Raw genomic sequence first — 7,285 nt, forward strand, 5'->3', positions numbered from 1 at the left:
TAATCTATCTATATGGTTAGAAAAAGTAAATAGTAAATATGACCGGCTATTTGTGTAAAGATCCTTATTTATAAATTTGAGCTATTGCTCCAAAATATTATAAATTTTGGGTCTACATTTGTCATTGCTATTATCATAAGTATGTGTTGTGATCTACATCTTGCGGCGATACTATTACAATTTTTCTTTGGAAACTATAGAATGTGGTCTATATTTTCTAATACTATTGTAAATTTTCTTTGGCAATTATTTACCGTGGTCTACATTTTATGATATTGCTATAAAAAGTTTCAGGAACCATTTTTTGGAGTATAATTAAATAATTTTGATATTGATGTCTTGGTTTGTTTAACTTAACTACCAAATAGAGAAATATTAATTTCGAACAAAAATAGTGGTGTATGCACAAAAATGAAAGCGTGAGATTTGAAAATATAATTTGTTGTTGGAATGCATACATTTTAGTTTGAGAAATTACATTAATCAAAAAAAAAATGGAAAATTTTTTGATTGTGCACATAATTGATTCCCGGTAGTACTCGACAAAACGACACAGTTAACTGACTTTATTATTTTTAATTATCTTAAATTTAGTGAGGTCAATAGAATATTGGTCAAACTAAGCTAAGGTACATAATTTTAATATTTTCACTTTTTCTTTTATTATTCCTTAAATATGCGCTAAAAAGAAAAAGTTGAAACTTGCAAATTGTCTCTATTTTAAATAGCTTTTGAGATTTTTTTTTTTTATTATTCTTTCTTTCATTCATCATGGACTTAAGGAAAATTAAAAGAGAAAGTAACAGTTCTTAAACATGCATTTTTGGCCAAGTAACACTTCTTATACAAGCATCTTTTTCCCCTAGGCGTTGCTCTTTTCTAGTTACGTTGTGAAGTAGTTGTAATTTTGATATAAATTTATGGCAGGTTAAAATTATCTGAATGTTAAGTTGCAAGTTAGTGTTTATTTATTTCAAAAATCATGCAGGTATTACTTCTGTTTACCCGACAAACGGATAGAGTTGAATTTGTACGTAGTTCTAAGGATATGTGATGTAGCTTAATACAAATCGTAAGGATAAATAGAATCAAGTATGGATTGCAAAGAATGCAAAATAGACACGGTTGTAAAGAAGATGAAATTTAGGACTAAACAAGTGGAATCAAATTAAGAAGCTTGAAATAACAACTCTTCACTATAGGAGAATATGATGCTTGAATTATAATGTTAGCAAAAACTTGTCTCTACAGAATTGATATCCATCTCCTTTATAGTAGAGGGATTTCACTTTAGATATAAAAAAATACGTAGTGAGAGACCCATGATAAATTAGTTTTCCCACAATTCCTCACAAGATTCTCTCCTCTAGTGGGATTGCAACGGATCTTGTCTATGAGCTTGATATTGACTCGAGTTTTTCGGTCCTGACTCGAGCTCTCGATCTTGGCTTGAGCTCGATTCTGACTCGAACCCTTGAATTGATTCGGGGTCAATGTTGGTCGATCTCTGGATCACAAGTTCGACAACTTTACTTTGCATCATAGTTCGATTTGGATTCGAGCTTGATAATAATATCGAGCTCGACATTGATCGGCCCCTCAAACTCGAAGCTTGTTTGTACCATCTTCGGAACCCATCTCGAAGTCTTACTTCGATCGATTATGTTTCGAACTCGATCAATCATACGAAGGCCAAAATCTATTTCGACCGTATACAGATAGTCCCCTCGTTTCTCAGGAAAAATGTGGTGAGAAACGATACGATTTTTCAACGGCTCGATCGGATAATAAGTTGACATTTACATTGTGCTCGACCATGACGCACGTGATAGATGTTCCGTCGATTTAGTCTTTCAAGATATTTAATGCATGTCAGACGGTGGTCGGCCACTGCTGATACTGAACCGCCATTAATTAAACCTATAAATAACTCTTCCTTTAATCATTTATCACTTTTACATCTTCAACCTTCCAAATTTCCCAATTTCTTTTTTGTATTCTCTGAGTTTATACGCAAATTTGTGATTCCTCTTTGCAAAATTCTTCTTCCAAATTACCAAATCTTTGTCACTTTCTTTAAATCCAAAATGGTGAAGACATCCAAAACCGTCCCCCAAAAAGAAAAAGCTTCTTCTTCCCAATCCGCCGCCGATAAAACACCGGTGGATCCTCGTCTTAAGGAGTGCGTTCCGGCGGCGTGTGTTCTTACCTCTGATTTCAAACTTGATAAAGGTTCGCCGGTGTCACACCTCCTTTTTCCCGATGGGGCGATGGGATTAGGGAGTTTTTCCAATTAAAGTGACAATATTCGAAATAGGATTATTTATTTATTTCAGAGTCGCCACTTGGAATAATTTATGGTGTCCCAAGTCACCGATGTATTTTAAATCCCAAATCGAGGAAATTTGACTCTATTTATGATCCGCGAACACAGAAGACCGGGTAAGAAATTCTGTTAACCCGGAAGAAGGTGTGAAGCACTCCCGAGTTTCGTAGTTTTAGCACGGTCGCTTAACAATCAATACTTGGCCTAATTGTCTGATTTATTACATATTTAAAATCTATTGTGCTTTTTATTCCTTTTAACCGTTTTTTAATATTTATGGAGATTATTTAAATAAGTCGCGATGTCGCGCACTTATTATTTTTGTACACATTGTGAATCGCGTCACGTGAAACGCACCCGCGATTTACAACATGTTAATTTTCATTATTATTCGAAGTTATGGTCGGGTCACATGAAATGCACTCCCGAATTGGAATTTATGTATCGTGACCATGCCACGGGAACCATACCCATGACCACGATGATTCATTATTAATCGCGCTTAAAGCAAACTACGATGTTCAATAAGATTATTATCTTCCTACGTTTGGAATCAAGCGTGGAAGCTAAAAACTCTGTAACTTATTTAAGGATAAAAGTGCACAGGCTATTATTTAATAGTAGAAGATTCATGCTCTGCCTTAGTTACACTTATTACACCCAAAACAAATTAAAACTAACTTTAAATGGACAACGAAAGTGCAAACCCCATCTTCCTCATCATCACAGTAGACCAATCAAATAATCAACTAAGAAAGAAAATAAGAATATTCTAATCTAAATCTGGAGTTTATTACATGGATACCTCTACAGTAATACAATCCAACTCCCTGGCTCAATTTTTCTTTCTTAAATCCAATTAAATCAACCCAGCAAATTATGTAATAAACTTTAAACTAACATTTACATGTACTTCTTAAGATAGAATAACACAAGCACATGAGAGCAATTTTCTAACTAATCAAGAAATCAATCCATTAAGAAGAAAACTCAACAAACAGTAAGATCTCATATTTATTGACATGAATTTCACAACTGAAAGCATGTATTAATAAACAAGGCAATAGAATAAAATGAGAGTGGGAGGAATGAACCTGAGATAGTCTTTTAGTTAATGAACCTCAGCAATTACAGCAACTAAGTCGAATAAAATCGAGCAGTGAATAAGCCTCAAACAAAATATTCAACAAAAACCTCTGAGCAAAAGCAGCAGAACTCGAACGGTGAGCGAAAACAACGACAAACTGGACTCAATCAAATCCCCTTCGGATTCTCAAAAGGAGTCATCGGATTTCCTTAAATACTTGAAAATTGTACAGGATCCTTAAGCAAAATCGAGGAAAAAAGCAAGGTGAACAGCAATTAACACGGAACTTGAACCACTAGACCGGAACTCAAAACGTGATACCGTCGCCGACCGAAAACTCAACAACTGCACATTGCTTGAAATTGAAAGGGGTTTGATCTTGTTTTTGGGCTCAAGATTTATGTGATTGTGAATGGTTGAGGAGATGGGTGTTTATGGATGTTTCATGGTGGTGTAAAGGTGGAGAAAATAGGGACGATGATGAAGGTTTTTGCTCTTGAAAAATAAAAGGGAGATGGTTTTAACTTTTAAGAGAAAAATGACTTAAAACTTTTTCGGTTCAAGCCATGGTGATTCGTTCGTGCTTGTGGGGAAGAAGATTATTTTTTTGGAATAGTGCAATGGGAAAAGAAAATTGAAGAAGGAAAGTGCAGCCTCCCCTCTATCTTTCGTCTCTGTCCTTCCGGGCCTCTCAAAATTAGGTGTTAGGGATTAATTGGTGGCCAAGTAAAAAGAGTGTATGGGCATGTGAGTTTGTTAGGGAGAGCATGTGAGTTTGTTACAAAAGATAAGGAAGAATCTTGCCACATGGAAATGACTCATTGATTCTTGCTTTAATTAATAATATTTTTTTTTCTTTTAAGAGTGTAAAATAAAAATACTAGCTAAATATTTTAAAATCAAGAACATATAATTTTTGTGATTTTTAATTTTCTTAAATAAAAACTACTAAAAATGAAATAAAGGTTAAAATATGTAGATTAAACTTAAAATTATTTACATACTAAAAAGTGTTGAAAAATCACAAGTATGGTAAAAAATTAGGTGCTCACAGCTGCCCCTCTTTGCTTGGAAACATGAAGAGTTTTCAGGCAAAGACAAAGTGAGCCGTGTGACTAATTTTTGACCATAACGTTATTCAAAAGAGGAAGAAAATAAAAGGGAAAAGGTGCAACCGAGTCCTAACTTTGGACAACCTACATATCTCGGGTTATAAGGGAATCAGGTCGCGTGTAGTTCAAGAGGTGAATGAAGGGATGGAGTGTGTGGAGAGGATGAGAGAGTCGAGTGAGGTGCCGTTCCGTCGAGGTTCCGGTCCGCGATCCTGTTATTACATCAAAATCAAAAAATGAAAAAGACTAACTAAGCCTGTCAGCTATGAGTTACAAGATTCCTATCTATAAGTCTTCTGAAGCTTGATCTTGAGTTTTGAATGGTTCTTCATGCGGACTTTTGACTTAAACCTTGATGTTTGCTAGCTGCAGGTGCTAGTTCTCTCTTCTTCAGCTTTTCGGATCAAGACGGGACATGCAAAGCTTGCGACTTCAGCCATGTCTTGAGCAGTTCACATCTTTCATCGGCTTCTGCATTTTGGATTCACCCTTTTCCTTTTATTCTGGATTGAGACTTCTTCCTTTGGTTATCTCGGACTGTCAGCTCGCATTCTCGAGGCGAACTTTTGCTACTTCTAACTTGGATTGAATTCTTAAGTGACTTCCCTCGTTCTCCAGGTGGGCGCCTGATGACTTTAAACTGAAATGAATTCCCTCGTTCTCCAGGTGGGCGCCTGATGACCTAAAAACTTGAAATATATTCCCTCATTCTCCAGGTGGGCGCCTGATGACCTAAAAACTTGAAATAAATTCCCTCATTCTCCAGGTGGGCGCCTGATGACCTAAAAACTTGAAATATATTCCCTCATTCTCCAGGTGGGCGCCTGATGACTTAAAAACTTGAAATAAATTCCCTCGTTCTCCAGGTGGGTGCCTGATGACCTAAAAACTTGAAATATATTCCCTCATTCTCCAGGTGGGCGCCTGATTGACTTAAAAAACTTTGAAATAAATTTCCTCATTCTCCAGGTGGGCGTCTGATGACCTAAAAACTTGAAATATATTCCCTCATTCTCCAGGTGGGCGCCTGATGACTTAAAAACTTGAAATAAATTCCCTCGTTCTCCAGGTGGGCGCCTGATGACCTAAAAACTTGAAATATATTCCCTCATTCTCCAGGTGGGCGCCTGATGACTTAAAAAACTTGAAATATATTCCCTCATTCTCCAGGTGGGCGCCTGATGACTTAAAAACTTGAAATAAATTCCCTCATTCTCCAGGTGGGCGCCTGATGACTTAGAAACTTGAAATAAATTCTCTCATTCTCCAGGTGGACACCTGATGTTGACTTAAAGCTAAAATGAATTCCCTCATTCTCCAGGTGGGCGCCTGATGCTGACTTAAAACTTGAAATAAATTCCCTCATTTTCCAGGTGGGTGCCTGCTGACTTAGAAACTGAAATGAATTCCCTCGTTCTCCAGGTGGGTGCCTGCAATCATGACAACACAGACAAAACAGAGAAAAGTTTTTGCCCCAGTTTGTACCAGGAACATTCATTGATTGTTAGTTGCATCCCATTATCCAGGAGGGTCCTGAAAACTTAAAACTAGATCCCATTATCCAGGAGGGTCCTGAAAATTTGAAATTAAATCCCATTATCCAGGAGGGTCCTGAAAAGTTGAAATTAACTCCCATTATCCAGGAGGGTCCCGGAAACTTAAAACTGAACTTATCTGGAACATGCTTTCTCATGGAGGATTCTTGGCAAAGCAAACAAGATTTCTTGCCCCTGCTTGAAACAAAGAAAATTTTGTCAGTTTGAAACTGTGGCGGTTAGTTTGTGGTATCCTTGCTGAAGGTGTTTGCTTCTGTCACTATCCCGCTTCACAAAGAATTGTTTGACCTTTCAATCGAACCTCGAACACAAAACCTCTGAATGACTTGAATCCCTTACACTCAACTCGCCGTATGGTACTTTCATTCTGACAACTGTCGAACCTTTGCATTTCCTACAAATTCACGAATCACTTGACCACCTGAACTTCAGTTACCCCCGCACTGCTAATTCTACATCATGTCACTTGGGATGTGCCTGGCTGAATTTCGCTTAGTGCAAATAAAAAGCTGGTAGTGGGCTTTGAAGTCCTTTCTTGCTTGCTTAACAACAGACTAATTTGACTGAGACTTAGAAGAATAGACCCAAAAGAAACGAAGCGAAGTGACTTCGAGAATTAGGAATAAAATAAAAGAAAAAAAAACAGCGATGACTATTTGAAGAAAAATGGAAAAGAGACTTATCTGAATGAAGCAACTGGCTCCAATGATCATGACATGCATTTCGGACTGATCAGCCTAATCCATCCAACTAATCACATTTCAGTTCATGCCATGTCTTCATACTTCAAAACCGGGTTTTCCATAATTCAATTTCTTTGTAAAGTCATGAACCTGATTCAGCTTGTAATGCCCCGAGGGGTTTTCACCAGCAAACCTCTCTCATTTGCTCCTCTCTCAACTCATTGTCGCCTTACAGTGCCCGTAAGGGTTTTCACCAATAAGACTCTCTCATTTGAATTTTCTCTCGACTCACCATCGCCCTATGGTGCCCGTGAGGGTTTTCACCAATAAGACTCTCTCATTTGAATTTTCTCTTGACTCACCATCGCCCTATGGTGCCCGTGAGGGTTTTCACCAATAAGACTCTCTCATTTATTCATTTTTCCTTGTGCCCATGAACCAAGGTGTTACCCGTGATGTAAATCGCACCTCCATCTCATTTGGCTTGGCATCCTCAAAGTTGATCAGAAGGTCTTTCTTTG

Source organism: Nicotiana tabacum, chromosome 21 (genome assembly GCF_000715075.1).
Source record: "Nicotiana tabacum cultivar K326 chromosome 21, ASM71507v2, whole genome shotgun sequence".
Classification (NCBI taxonomy): Eukaryota; Viridiplantae; Streptophyta; class Magnoliopsida; order Solanales; family Solanaceae; genus Nicotiana; species Nicotiana tabacum.